The sequence below is a fragment of the Zophobas morio genome, unplaced genomic scaffold (genome assembly GCF_036711695.1).
Source record: "Zophobas morio isolate AGI-343-1 ecotype UQ-CSIRO unplaced genomic scaffold, CSIRO_AGI_Zmor_V1 ptg000038l, whole genome shotgun sequence".
Lineage (NCBI taxonomy): Eukaryota > Metazoa > Arthropoda > Insecta > Coleoptera > Tenebrionidae > Zophobas > Zophobas morio.
Window position 1 is genome coordinate 1,111,466 of NW_026972143.1, and position 15,943 is coordinate 1,127,408.

Sequence of the window (15,943 nt, forward strand, 5' to 3'; positions counted from 1 at the left end):
GAATTTTGGGAGTCTTTCCTGTTTGTGTTTTTTGTTTGAAATAATCTTAATATATATTAAGAAACCCTTGTATATTTTTTTAAGAATGTGATTGAATGTTAGGAGCTCTTCGTGTTTTGTTTTTTAAAAATATGAAAGAATTTTGGGGGAAAATTGGTGTTTTTTTTACGAAGATAAAAGAAATTTGTTGTCTTCTAGTGTATTAATTTTGAAACTATTTGTAAAAATCTTAGACCACTTAATGTCATTTCCTATTCATTTAAATGAATTTTTGGCGGCCTTAGCTCCATTTTTAAATAAATGAAAGAATATTGTGGCCTTCTAGAATTTTGGATTTTAAAGAATATTGAAAAATTTTGAGAGTCCTGGTGTTTTGTTTTTGAAACAATTTAAAAAGATTTTGGTGGTTCTTTGCATTTTTTCTTTGAAATAATCTTAATATGGCAGAATCTTGAGGAACGCTGGTCTTTTTTTAAGAAGGCAAAAGAAATTTGGGGTCTCCTAAATTTGAATAAATCTTGGTAAACAAATTTTGGGGGCCCTAGTGATATTTTAAAAAATTGTGAACAAATTTTCAAACTCTTATAGAATTTGCTATTTTAAAGAATATTAAAGAATTTTGGGAATCTTAATTTTTGTTTTTTAAAGGGTTTGTAAAGATCTTGGTGGTTTTTTGTTTGAAATAAACTTAATATTAAGAGCCCGTTGTAGTTTTTTTTTTTTTGAGAATGTGAATGAATATTGAGAGCTCGTAATGTTTTATTTTTGAAAAAATATGAAAACAGCTTGGAGGAAAGCTGGTGTTTTTTTTAAGAGAATAAAAGAAATTTGGAACCTTCTAGTGTATTAATTTTGAAAGTATTTGAAAAAATCTTAGGCCCCCTTGTGTCATTTCTTATTCATTTAAATGAACTTTTGGCGGCCTTAGCCTCATTTTTTAAATAAATGAAAGAATGTTGTGGAATCCTAGAATTTTGAATTTTAAAGAATATTGAAAAATTTTGGGAGTCCTGGTGTTTTGTTTTTGAAAAAATTTAAAAAGATCTTGGTGGTTCTTTGCAATTTTTGTTTGAAATAATCTTAATATGGAAAAAATCTTGAGGAACGCGGGTCTTTTTTTAAGAAGGCAAAAGAAATTTGGGCTCTCCTGAATTTGAAAAAATCTTGGTAAAATAATTTTGGGAACCCTAGTGATATTTTTAAATAATGTAAAAGAATGCTGGAATCTTTAGAATTTTGGATTTTAAAGAATATTAAGGAATTTTGGGAGTCTTAATTTTTGCTTTTGAAAGAGTTTGCAAAGATCTTGGCGGTCTTTTGTGTTTTTTGTTTAAAATAATCTTAATATAAAAGAATTTTTAGGGGGCTCAACATCTTTTTTAAAAAATACGAAAGAATGTGGGGGGGGGGAGGGGCTAGCGTTATTTTTTTCATGTGAAAGAATGTTGGGACCCCTAGAATTTTGGTTTTTAAAGAATAATAAAAAAATTGTTTTTATTTTGAAAAAATTTGAAAGAATCGTGAAGAATTCTTGCGACTTTTTTAAAATATACCTATAAAAGAATCTTGAGAGACCTTCGTGTCATTTTTTTAAATAATGTGTTGGAGAGCCCGAAAATGTTATATTTTAATGAATATTAAAAAACTTTGGGGTCCCTGGTGTTTTGTTTTCGAAAAGATTTGAAAAGATCTTAGCGGTTCCTTGTGTTTTTTGTTTGAAATAATAATCTAAATCTTGGGGCTCAGTCCCTAGTGTATTTTTTTACGAATGTGAAAGGATCTTGGAGGACTCTAGCGTTTTTTTGAAGAATATAAAAGAAATTTGTTGTCCTCTCGTGTTTTAATTTTGCAGGAATTTGAAAAAATGTTGGGGTCCGCTAGAGAAATTTTTATTTATATGAAAGAGTTTTAGAAATTCTCGTGTCTTTTTTTTAATAATATGAAAGAATCTTTGGCGGCCATAGACAATTTTTTAAATAATGTTAAAGAATGTTAGGATGCCTAGAATTTTGGATTTTAAAGAATATTAAAGACTTTTGGGGACCCTGGTATTTTCTTTTTGAAAAGATTTGAAAGGATCTTGGCGCTTCCTTGTGTTTTCTGTTTGAAATAGTCTTATTCTTATAAAAAAAGAATCTGGAATCCCTAGGTTCATTTTTTAGGTAAATAAAATTAAAAAACTTTTGGTGCGGTGGTGTTTTCTGTATAAAAGAATTTGAAAAGTGTTTTCTGTTTTAAAGAACGACAGTTTGACAAAAAGAATAAGTATCTTGGAGGTTCCTAGTAACTTTTTAAAAAAAAATAAATCATAAAACTTTTCTAAAAATACGACAAGCTATTATCAGATTTTAGGATTTAATTACTTAGGAACCTGGAATATACTCCTAAAGTCTCAGAATTTTGAGTGCAAGAAAATGACATCTAAACATTATGCGTTTGAAGAAATATAAATTGAAAATGTAAGAACTACACAGTCTCCGATTTCAACACTTTACTTAGATCTAAGTGTTATCGTATTCAAGAATATAATGTGATCTTGTAACTCTAAACTCGAAGAACTTGTCTCTGGCAGGTGATAAGCTGATCAGTTAGACTTTAAAATGTTCGAATTTTGAAACTAGAATTTTGGAAAGAGTTATATGTCGAAATTCGGTTATTAAAAAAAAGTTATGGGAATTTTAATCAAAAAATTTAAAAATCCAAGTTCAAGAATTAACAATTTGAAAATTTAAGATGAGGTAGAACTTGACTTGTTTGTACGTTAACCAACATATTTTTTTTGTATTTTTAAGGTCCTTCTAGACCCGTAGAAATATTTTCGACTATCAGCAACACAAATTTCGCATTAGGTCGCTCGCATTTTACTTATTTCCAGCGGCCAACCTCGTCCACTTTTTGCTCTTTCAACTGATAACCGCCGAAATCTGCTCCTTTTTCCCCGTAGACCAGACCCGAGACGCTCATTCCCAGCTTCCGATAAAAATTCAAATCGGCTTATCAATTAATCTCTCCAAAAGTGACTTCCCTTCAAATCTCCTTTAATATCTTAGTTAAACCGTAGCTCCGAGTCGTTCCCGTCTCGCCGTCTCGTTAAACTCTCCCAAAAAATCGTTTTATTAGATTAAGTTTTTGTCAAGTTTTCGTTTTGCGCGCTTTAATCTCCCGTCGAAATCAGTCGAAAGAGCGTTTTATTAGATTTAGTTTTTATTTAGTTTTAATGCTATGATAAATCGGCAAATTGCCGTCCGATCCCCGCAGCCGGCAATTAAACCACGTGACCCTATAATTACCAATAATTTCGTTGTGTGGTGAGTCGAAAAAGGGCCGAGGTTTTCGGTGAGAACACGACTCTTATGCATATGCAAATTCGTCTCTTTTTATTTTCTACAGATTTATGATAACATAACTTGTCAGTTATTTTACCTGCTGGCCGAAAAGTGCACCGTGGTAAATTCGACCGGCTTACGTCAATTATTAAAACTGACTAAATATTTTTTATTTGACGTGATGATGCTCGGACGAGGATCGTAAAGTTCACAAACCGATAGAACGCTACAAGTTTTTTAAATATCGGAGGATCTAAACCGCGTTTGACCGCCGTTTCGCAGGTACTTGCTCTATTTCCACAGTTTCGCTTTCTATTATATTATAAAGGGGGCATTACACTAATGCGCCGTTTGGCGGACCGGTCTGCGCTGTCACGTGTACATACTCACAATTATTCGCGAAAATGCAATTATCTTAAAAATGGTCTCTTGGATTGATTAGTTTTATTACTTTTCAGACCAGTCTGATAATTAAAGAACTAGTGTAATTGCGACTTAAAAGGAGAATTGCAAACATTCCACGTGTTTATGCTATGTCTACTTTTATTTATATTCTTTCATTTCATGATACATGCAAGAAGAATGTTTGTCAAGTCTTCCGGGGAAAATTTCTAGAAAATCGTTTTTCAAAAAATTACGTTTTCGCTTATTGGCGTAATGGACAGTCGCTCGTAAACACTTTCAGTCAAAGTAAATCTCGCGTTAATATCCTCACTGTGTTTATGCCATTTCCAGTTTAACGTTTAAAAGCCGTTTTAATGCGAAAGAGAAGATGAGAAACCTCTTCATTTGCAGCTTTAACACACCATCAAACATTTATTGTTCAAATTGAATACATGTTAATGACGTGGCAACAGACTCGTGGAATAATAATTCACTATATTTACACTTTTCTGGACGAATAATGTGCCTTTTATGTATAATTAGGCGAAAAAAGACGAAATAAACCAATTAACATCAAAATTAGAAATTTATCTTTTTCTTGGTGAATTTTATTGCTCCGTAAAAATAATTATAATTGGTTAGTGGTCGCTTTTTACCGAAATCCATTATAACTTAGTCGGAATCAAATCTAACCGTTTGATAAATGACATTTAATGAAAGTTCTCGGAAGTGCGACTACGAGAATAAAACGTAATTATGACGTTTCCTGGAACGAACAATCGTGTAGAGAGGAAGAAGAAAATTCATTTGAATTTACAACCAGCTGAAGTAAATAATTCAGTTTTTACATTAATCTTATCAACGAAGAGCATTTTAATTAAACTGAAAATTTCAAAATATGTCGAGCTAATTATACAAAATTATTGATCGATGGTACTTTCCTCGCCATCTGAAGCGTAACCGACAGACCTTTCAAGTTTAGTTCGATGATTAAAATTTTGGAAACTTGAGAACAAATTTGTGTATAGTTATAATTTTCGAATCCCCTTCCGTTTCTGTTTAATCCCTCCCTGCCCAACTCCCCATCCGAATAAATCACCAGCACCCATGACAAAATCCAACAACTCCACCGCAAAGCGCTACGATTTATTAAATAAAAAATCTCGGGGGAATAGGTCGAGCTCTTAAGAATAAGAGACCATGATATATGGTCCTCATAGGGGAGACCTCCTGCTGAACGTCTATGGAGGCACCGCGCGCATCTCTACCGCCGCCGACAAATCACTCTATCTTACTTACACAGCTAAGCACTAACTCAAGCCAACGACGAAATTTTTTTCGCCAATTACCATCGACGGAGGATTTTTGGCCGTTTCCTCCGCGTCCGAATTAATGAAGCGATTAAATTGAGGAGATTAGGCGACGCAGGAAACTTACTTTATTGGCGGCCGATTTCGAAACGGGAGAGTGCGATGCCGGTGCAAGAGACGAACCTTGAACCAGAGATGATCCCCGGAGGCCGCAGGAGACGCTCATATTCGCATTTTTTGTAGCTTAGTGAACGCTCGCGCGACAGGTTGGAACGTTTCATTGTTGGAAGGCCTGAATAATCCGAAGGATTAACAAAGAGGTGGATTGGAAGCGAGAACTGGGAGGAAAAAGCGCTCTTTTCAGGATTTTTATACGCGAAAGTAAGGTTTTGTTAGTTTAACCGCAAAATTAGCTGTAGGGTTAAAAATAATGTAAAAATAAAAAAAAATGGAATTTGAAAATGTGCCAGTAGAATTTTATAACTTAAATGTTAGACATAATTCCACTCTAATTTATGAAAGTAAGTATGTACATATAAGATTTTGTGTCGAATTTGGCGGTCGCCAAACGCTGAACCGAATCGTATAGGTACATCCTACACCAATTAATGTAACTGAAATATTTGTAAAGGCCATTTACCATGTTGGTATTTATATGTACCTAGGTATGCCTCGGTGACTTTCAGCATCATGAGTTTATTTTCTCCCATTATTAATCGAGTAAATTCTTGACGAATTTTCAATTGGAGAATTTCTTTATTTAAAAGTCAAAATTTTAAAAGTATTACGATGTAGTAACTTTATACCACAACTTACATCATAAAATTTTCAAAGCTTGGTCTCTTCCTTATAAAGAAGTGCCTCTGTAAAATGTGTCGTAAAAATTTGTGAAATCGCGTCGTTTCGTTTCGTTTCATACCGCATTTTTGCTTCCCGAGGATAAGCTAAGGAAGTAGGTACTGTAATCAACTCCCTACTCTTATGTTTTCTCAACCTTTTATGACCCCTAAAGTGCGAAGAAATACACATTAAAAATTGGCTAATCATCCCCACCAATAGTCTGATGACGTGATCTCTAAAATTATGCAACAGTAATTTTTTTTTAATAAAATAAGAAACCTACTCATGCACTTGTTGTGATGAAATCGAGTTGAGTTTTTACCCTACAGATTCAAATTTTTAGAAAAAAAAATCAAAATTGTATAATATCATTTTGCAATTTAACTTTTAAGCCGCAAAACCGGAAGCTCTAATTTTGCAAACGTTTTTAGGTTATCTAATCGTGATAAATCGTTTTTTTTTACGTTCGACCAATTTTTAAACTTTCAAATTTTTCAATTTTTAGTTTCCCGAATTTTTCGATCTGCAATTTTTCGATATTACAATATTTCATTTTTAGATTTTTCAGTTTCCCAGTTTTTAATTTTTCGATTTTTCAATTTTTCGTTTCCTCAATTTATCATTCTGTTGATTTTTATTTTTCATTTTACTGATTTTTTTATTTTTATTTTCTGGATTTTATATTACAATTTTTCGTTTTTTCATTTCTTTTTGTTTCTTTCCGTTTTACGATTTATTATTTATTCATATCTTCAAACTTTCAGTCCATGATTTTTCAATTCCTCAATTTTCTAATTTTTAAGTTTTTCAATTTTGCAATTTTTGGATTTTAATTTTTAATCTCCCGATTTTTCAATTTTTCGTTTCTCCAATTTTTCAAGTTCTTGATTTCCAATTTTTAGATTTTTCAACGATACATACAGTCATGGGATTTATTCTTCAAATTATATATGATTAGGGGAATTCTCCGGGGGTTATTCATTTTTCATACGTTTCATTTCAAGTTTTCATTTTATATTTTTTAGTTTTACAGTTTCGCAATTTTTCCATTTTTTCATTAAAAGAATTGAAAAACCGAAAAACTGAAAAAATCAAAAATTGCAAAATCGAAAAAGTGGAAAATCGAAAGACTGAAAATTGAAAAACTGAAGAAAGGAAAAATTGAAACATTGAAAGAGTAAAATCCAGAAACCTAAACAAAAAAGAAAAATTGAAAAATTAATTAGGTATCGAGAAACTGAAAAATTAAAAATGGAAAAATTAGAAATCGAAAAATTGAAAACTCGAATAAATGTTTTAAATAGTTTTAAATTTTTTTCATTTATTCAGTTCAATAATAATTGAAAAATAGAAAAACTTTAAAATCATAAAATTGAAAAAGTATTACATACTTAAAAGGTGAAACTGAAAAAAGTGAAAATTATAAAATCTAAAAATGAAAATTGCAAAATTGAAATCCGAAAAATTTTAAAATTCAAAAATTGGAAAATTTCACATTAAAAAAATATATATAAAATCAGAACATTGAAAACACCGAAAAATTTTAAAAATAAAGAAAATAAAAACTGAAACGAAAAATTGCAAATAAAAAAATTGAAGAAATGAAAAATTGAAAAATCTAGAAATTGAGAATCCGTAAAATTGCAAATCGAAAGATTGCAAAATTTAAAAATTGAAACGGCCAAACGTTGTAGAATAATAAAACTGAAAAATTTAACAATGAAAACGCGAAGAGATTCTTATCGTAAAATTCAAGAAACAAAGAAAATTAAAAAGTCACAAATCTAAAAATTGAAGGAACGAAAATTGAAAAATTAAAACTGAAAAACAAAAAAATTATAAAATCGAAACATTGGAAAACAGAGACACTAAAAAACCAAAACGAAAAATTGTAAATGAAAAAACTAAAGAAATGAAAAATTGCAAAATCTAAAAATTAGAACATTCAAAAATTGGAAAATGAGAAAACTGAAAAAATGCAAAGAGATGCATATCGTAAGATTGAAGAAACAAAGAAAACTAAAAATTGAAAAATTTGCAAATCGCAAAAAAATTGAAGAAACGGAAAATTGAAAATGTTGAAATTGAAAAAACAAAAAATTATGAAAATAAAGAAAATTATAACCGAAATTAAGAGTTGCAAATCGCAGATTTGAAGAAATGAAAAATTAAAGAATCGAAAAATTGAAAACCCATTTTTTTGACCCGAAAAGTTGAAAAATCGGAAAAAATTGACAAAGTAAAAACTGAAAAAACGAAAGCTTGCAAAATCAAACAAGTGGAAAATCGAAAACTGCAAATCGAAGAACTAAGAAAACGAAAAACCGAAAAAATTAAAAACTAAAAATTGAGAAACTTAAAAATTGAAGAAAAAAAGATTAATGAATCGAAAGACTGGAAAGAAGAAAACAAGAATCGAACCCAAAAATTATGAAATGGAAAATTTATAGAATCATTAAAATTGTAAAGTTGAAAAACTTTAACATTGAAAAATCGAAAAATGGAAAAATTTAAAATCTTAAATTTGAAAAAGTGACAAATTTTAATTATTATTTGATAGATATTTAAAATAACAAAATTGCAAACCAAAAACAAATTGAAAAATCGAGAATCTGAAAAATCTAAAATTGAAAAAATCTAAAAGTTGAAAAATCGAAAGTGAAAACCGAAAAATTGCAAAATTTAAAAATTGAAACATGCAAAAGTTGGAAAATCGGAAAATGAAAAATTTAAAAACGAAAACTCGAAAAGATGCATATCGTGAATTTGAAAAAAATTTAAAATTGAAATATTGCAATTCGAAAAATTGAAGAAACGAAAAACAACAATTTATAAAATCGCAACATTGAAAACATTAAAAATTCGAATAAATGAAAAGTTAAAAAATCAAAAAATTGAAAACTCCGGAAATTTAAAATCGAAAAATCGCAAAATCGAACTGAAGAAAAAAAAATGAAAAATTGAAAAATCGTAAACCGAAAAATTGAAGGAACAAAGAAATTGAAAAATCGAACAACTGAGAAAAAGAAAAATTGCAAAATCGAAAAATTGACAATCGGAAGAAAATTGTAGAACTGAAGAAACGAAAAACTGAAACATTGAAATACTAAAATCCAGAAAGTTAAAAATCGAAAAAAATCAATGAATCGGAAAATTGGAAAGAAGAAAAAACAAATCGAATCGAAAAACTATAAAATCTAAAATTTATAGAATAATCGTCAAAATTGTAAAGATGAAAAAGTGTAACTCTGAAAGATCGAAACATTGAAAATTAAATATCGAAAAACTGGAAAGTTAAAAATGAAAAAACTAAAAATCGAAAAATTGAAAAATCGAATAAATGTTTTAAATTGTTTTAAAATTTTTTCATTTATTCGATTCAAAAACTTCAAAATCGTAAAGTTGACACAGTATTACATAGGTACTTAAAATAAAAACTAGAAAAATTGCAAATCAAAAATTGAAGAAACGAAAAATTGAAACATCAAAAAACTGATGAATCCAAAAATGAAGAAACGACAAATTATAATATCTAAAAATGAAAATCGAAAAATTGGAAGTCGCAGATTCGAAAAATTGAAAAATTCAAAAATTGGCACGCATTAAAAAAAGAAAAATTTTAAAAATGAAGGGAATGCGAAACCAAAACGAAAAATTTCAAATCAAAAAATTTAAGAAATGAAAAATTGAAAAATTAAAAATTGAGAACCCGTAAAATTTCAAATCGAAAAATTGCAGTCTTTAAACTGAAACCGCCAAAAGTTGGAGAATAAGAAAACTGAAAAATTTAACAATGAAAACCCGAAGAGATTCATATCGTAAAATTGAAGAAACAAAAAAATTGAAAAATTGAAAAATTGAACATCGAAAAATTAAAGAAACGAAAAATTGAAAAAACAAAAAATTATAAATAGAAACATTGAAAAATCTAAAAATTATAAAAATAAAGAAAATAAAACCGAAATGATAAATTGAAGGATCGAAAAATAGAAAACTCGAGAAATTTTAAATCGAAAAATTGTAAAATATAAAAATTGAAGAAACAAAAAAATGAAAATTTGAAAAGTCGCAAATCTAAAAATTGAAGAAACGAAAAATTGAAAAACAAAGAATTATAAAATCGAAACATTGAATAATCGAATAATTGAAAAAATAAAAAACCGAAAAGAAAAATTGCAAATGGAAAATTTGAGGAAATGATAAAATGAAAAATCTAAAATTTCAAAAACTAAAAACTGAAAACTCGTGAAATTGCAAATCTAAAAATTAGAACATTCAAAAGCTGGAAAATAAGAAAACTGAAAAATCTAAAAATGGAAACGCCAAGAGATGCATCCCAAATTAGAAAACTCGAGAAATTTTAAATCGAAAAATTGCAAAATCTAAAAGTTGAAGAAACAAAGAAAATAAAAAAATGGAAATTTTGCAAATTCCAAAATTAGAGAATCAAAAAATTGAAAACTAATTTTTTTGATTCGAAAAGTTAAAAAATCAAAAACAATTGTTGACAAATTAAAAAACTGAAAAAACGAGTGCTTGCAAAATCGAGAAAGTGTAAAATGCAACTAAGGAAACGAAAAATCGAAACAGTAGAAACCTAAAAATCGAGAAACTTGAAAAATGAAAAAGAAATTAATGAATCGAAAGACTAAAAAGAAGAAAAATTGGAAAACCCAAAAATTGTAAAATGGAGAAATTATAGAATCATCAAAATAGTATATAACGTCAAAAACTGTAACATTGAAAAATCGAATAGAATAAATGAAAAATTTTAAAATCGTAGCTTTGAAAAAGTGAAAAAATTTAATTACTTATTGTTAGATAGATATTTAAAATAACAAAATTGTTAATCAAAAATTGAAGAAACGAGAAATTGAAAAATCTAAAAGTTAAAAAATCGAAAGTTGAAAACCGAAAAATTGCAAATTTAAAAATTGAAACATGCAAAAGTTGGAAAATCGGAAAACTGAAAAATTTTAAAATGTAGACTGTAAAAGAAAATAAAAAAAAATTGAATTGGAAAATTACAAATCGAAAAATGGAGAAAGGGAAAACAAGCAATTATAAAATCGGAACATTGAAAATTGAAAAAGTGCAAAAATAAAGACAATAAATACAGAAACCAAAAGTTACAAATCAAAAATTGGAATAAATGAAAAATCAAAGAATCGAAAATTTGAAAACTCTGGAAATTTTAAATCGAAAAATTGCAAAATCGAACAATTGAAGGATCAAAAAAAAATAATAAAAAATTGAAAAATCGCCGATCGAAAAACTGAAGAAACGAAAAATTGAAAAAATTAAAATTGGATAAACAAAAAATTATAAAATCGAAACATTGAAAAAATAAAGAAAATAAAATCCAAAACGAAAAATTGCTAAACCTAAAAATTGAAAAATTCAAAAATTGGAAAACTGAAATATTTAAATCTGAAACCTCGAAAAATTGCAAATCGAAATAACATTCGACCAATTTTGTTTACTGAACTATTAAATTTCGTACCAATGAACCAAAACCAACCAACGCCCGTCCTAATTACCCCACATCCGACCCCCAGCGGAAGCCCAAACCTCGTTCGAATTTTTGGCGCGTAAATAATCACTGTGGCCTTATTACGACGCTGTTATTAATCCTTCCATCCCATAAATTCGCGTAGTTAGTGAAAAGTGAGGCGATTGTGAGCCGGTGTGAACGCAAATAAATTGTAATTCGTTAAAAATAATAGGCCCACAGTGTTTCTCGAGCTTGTCGTTTTTTACCAATCAAAAGTTTTTAAGGCCGTTGCCGTCCGCGACCGCCCAATAAACCTCGCGCACACACACTTATCACCGCGTATGCCTGCTTATATCATTCGCATGACAGGGCCGGAGCGGGCAAGAGACGGTCCTGTGCACATTTTTTTCCAAACACTATCGCGGAATTTACAAGGGCGAAACGCAAAGAACGATTGCGATTTTTTTTTCAGGATTACTTCGCTTTTATCGGTTGTTTTTCAATTATTTGAACGGATTGAGCTTTTAAGGCGCGTTTCAAGTCGTAAAGTTTATGGCGGAATTAAATTTATCTTGCTCGATCGGAGCTATTTAAATATGGATATTTTATAAACTTGGCTTTTAGTGTAAGAGCTTATATAGGATAGGCTACTTGGGAATTTTATTTGCTCGCACAGAGCGAATGGAGCTTTTGTGCAACGTTTTAAAATGCAATTTCATAATTAGTGTTACATTGTACATATAGGGTTTGATATATAAATTCAGTCGATTTTCCGTTTTCCCAAGCGGGCGTCGCTCCACCCCGCCCCTCACCCCGCATATCTCGGCTTCCCAAACGTATGCGAACCGTCGAAACAATGCCTTTATGTTTGTTAATTAGCAAGGAAAAAGAGAGTCGGTCGGATGCCTCCTTCCTCGTGCGATTCAAAAAATTCGGATGATGTTCGCAAAAAAGCAGGGACCCGTGGGGCCATAGACCACGTCTCGTTGGTTCGGGGAAAGCCGCCATACCGCATCATACCATACCATACCACCGCAGATAACCCAGACTGGAATCTGACGTACCGACGCGACCATGGACGGTGCGCTGGTTTTTGTCCGGGCTAAATGAGCCGACATCGGGCATACTAATGTCCACAACGATACAAATGAATGCTGACAAATATTCGGCCGGTTCTTCTCCGCGTGGAGGAGGCTTGGGGGAGCCAAGTCGCTTCGGAGAAAATTTTGGCCGATTTCGCCAAAAATTGCACTCAGCTCAAGGGTGAAGTTTAGGTCCGCCACTTCTCATAATTTTTGTTAGTGATATTCATATCCGGCTTTTCCACTTTTTTATTATTACAACTTTCATGTGCTCAAACAGCCGACACTTATATTCACAGTTTATTTATGCCTCAGTTCACGTTTTAAGTGTAATATGTTTCTCTAGAAGTAAAAAGAATATTTAACCTACTGTGAACTTTAACATTCATTCACACATTCCATAAAGCGTATTCTAAACTTCCGTTTTTATAGGTTCATTTAAATCTTTTTTCTGAGATTGTCTGCCTGGCCAGAATTTTTGTACTAGTTTATGGTACGTAGCTCCATTATATTAAACAAAGGTGTTTACGTTCGTCAAAATATCATCAGGTCGTTAACATAAAGTAAGTACCTGGTAAGATAAGGGTGATTTTGGTAAATGAGATAGGCTCTAAGAAAAGAGGGGGTGGGTGGGCGGTGCTAGTAACTGCTAAGATAAGAGTAATTTCGGCAGATGACATAAGTTCTAAAAAAAGAGCGGGCGGGTGGGCGGGGCTAGTACCTGCTAAGATAAAAGTGATTTTGGCCAATGACATAATTTCTAAAAACAATAGAGGGCGAGCGGCTGGGGTTAGTACCAAATCAACAAAAATCAAGTAAGCAGTTAAAAATGTTTACCATATTAAAATTTGCGCAGCTAATTTTAGGTCCTCTGATGTTTTATTTTCGGATAAATTTAAACGAATCTGGTGTTCAGTTGCTGGATGAATTTGAAAAAATCGTTTGAGCTTTAATTAGTATTTTAATTTTTACGAATCAGAAAAAGTCTTGAGTGCGCTGTGTTTTTTTTATTCGGGAGACTTGGGTATCCATGGTGTATTATTTTGGGGACTCATGAAGATTTTTTTTTAATTATTTAAAACAATTTTGGGAGACTTTGCTGTTCTATTTTTCAAAAATTCAGACCTGCCCTGTTTTTGAGTTAATTTTGGAACCCCGTTTTATTTTTTATTTTTTGAAAAATTTAAAACAAAATGAGGTTCTAGGTATTCTCGTTTGGAAAGAATTTGAAAGTGCCATGGAGCCTCTAATGCCCTTTCTTATAATCATTTAATTAATTTGTTAGAAGATACGTGATTTGCCAAAATCAGACTTATCTTGTCAGGGACTAGCCCCGCACACCCACCACCTCTTTTCTTAGAGCTCATGTTATTTGCCAAAATCAGTTTTACCTTAGCAAATACTAGCTCCACCCTCCTACTCTCTATTTTCTTAGAGTATCTCGTTTGCCAAGTTCACTTTTATCTTAGCAGATTCTAGCCCCACCCACCCTCTCTTTTGTTAGAGGGTATGTCATTTGCCAAACTCGGTCTTATTTTAGCAAGTACTAGCCCCGCCCAGATCGTATATCATTTGCCAAAATCCGTCTTTCTCTTAGCAGGTACTAGCCCCACCACATTGAAAATTTGAAAAAGTGTAAAAATAAAGAAAATAACCAAAACCAAAAGTTACAAATTAAAAATTTGATTAAATGAAAAATTAAAGCATTGCAAAATTGAAATCCTCGGTTTTAAATCGAAAAATTGCAAAATCGAACAATTGAAGAACAAAAAAAAATGAAAAATTGAAAAACCGTAAATCGAAAAATCAAAGAAACGAAAAAATTGAAAAATCGAAAAACTGAAAAAAGGAAAAATTGCAAAATCGAAAAAGTGAAAATCGAAACACTGAAAATTAAAGAACTGAAGAAACGAAAAATTGAAACATTGAAAAACTAAAATCCAGAAACTTAAAAATCGAAAAAAATTAATGAATCGAAAAATTGGAACTAATTGAATTGAAAAACTATAAAATCTAAAAATTATAGAATCGTCAAGATTGAAAAGATGAAAAAGTGTAACACTGAAAGATCGAAACATTGAAAATTAATTATCGGAAAACAGTAAAATTAGAAATGAAAAAATTAAAAATCGCAACAATTGAAAAAATTGGTCTAAAGAGTTTAGACAGTACTTCCCTCGCTGTCGGAAACTTGACGACTGCATGCCTATTATGTTTTTTTTCTCATTACATTTTTGTAGTGGGAATTTAAAAAAAAATTGTGATGACGTCATCAACATTTTTGCAAGGACACGTATATCAGTTGGGATAGATGTAGTGTAATACTAAGAATAAAATTATTGTGTTCCCAAATTTTCGGGAAAATGAAGTGGGTCGTTTTGAATATTGATTTCTTATAATCAATAAAATAACGAAACAATTTACTCACGTATACGGCGCCGGTGTGTAATATCTAGAGAGCGGATTTCTGTCGGGCTAGGCAAGGCCAAACTCGGTACGGCTCGCACGGGATGCGAATTCATTGCCGTTGCGGACTGCACTTCGTTTATTTGAGATTAGAATAACGTTGTTTCGTTGCACTCTGCTGTTAATTCCCGTTCTCATTTACTTAGCCGTTTGATTAATAAATCGTTAATTATATTTATGGAATCCAGCACGTCCCCCCCTATAATCGTGACGTAGCCCGACAGAAATCCGCTGTCTAGTAATATGAGGGGCAACTGAAAATCGTTTATGTATAAACATTCTTAATTTAAGATGACAAGCGTAACAGCATACGTAAGAGCCAAACAGAGAAACTGTAAACAAAACGACCATCGGTTTTATTGCTTCGACTTCCGCTTATTATATAAAACATTGCGTTTTATTTTAATTCTTGACGGTGAAATTCACAATTGGTTGATTATAAACATGTCTATTTCGCATTCGCGGAACCAAGTGACCGCATAAAACAAATGCAGGTCTGTAATGTTAAAGTCGATGTAAATAAGCGTGCTACTCTTATGTTTCAACCGAGTTTTTCCTTTAACAAATTTTGTGTCTACCAAATTGGGTTGGTTGGGGTGTAATACTAATAATAAGTGTTGCCTTTAATTTAATCAATAAAATAAATTGACTTCATTAATTTTTTTGAACCACCTCTTAAGAAAATCTAAAAAATATGATGGAATGATAAATCACAAGTACAAACTCATCATATTTTTTGCATTTTAGATAGGATTTATTCAGTAAAATTTAAGGGTGACGTCATCAATTTTTTTAGGAGGGATGAACAAATACATTTTGAACAAAAGTTTACCATGCTTATAATAACTTTAAAATATTCCCAAGATTTCAAAGCATTCGGTTTTGTAATTCCTGATTAAATCGATAAAATAAATTCACGCCTTCATTAATTTTTTTGAGTCACCCTGCATATGCAAATCCAAAAATATGAATGGAATGATAAATCACAAGTACAGACTCATCATATTTTGTACATTTTAGATACGATTTATTCGGCAAACT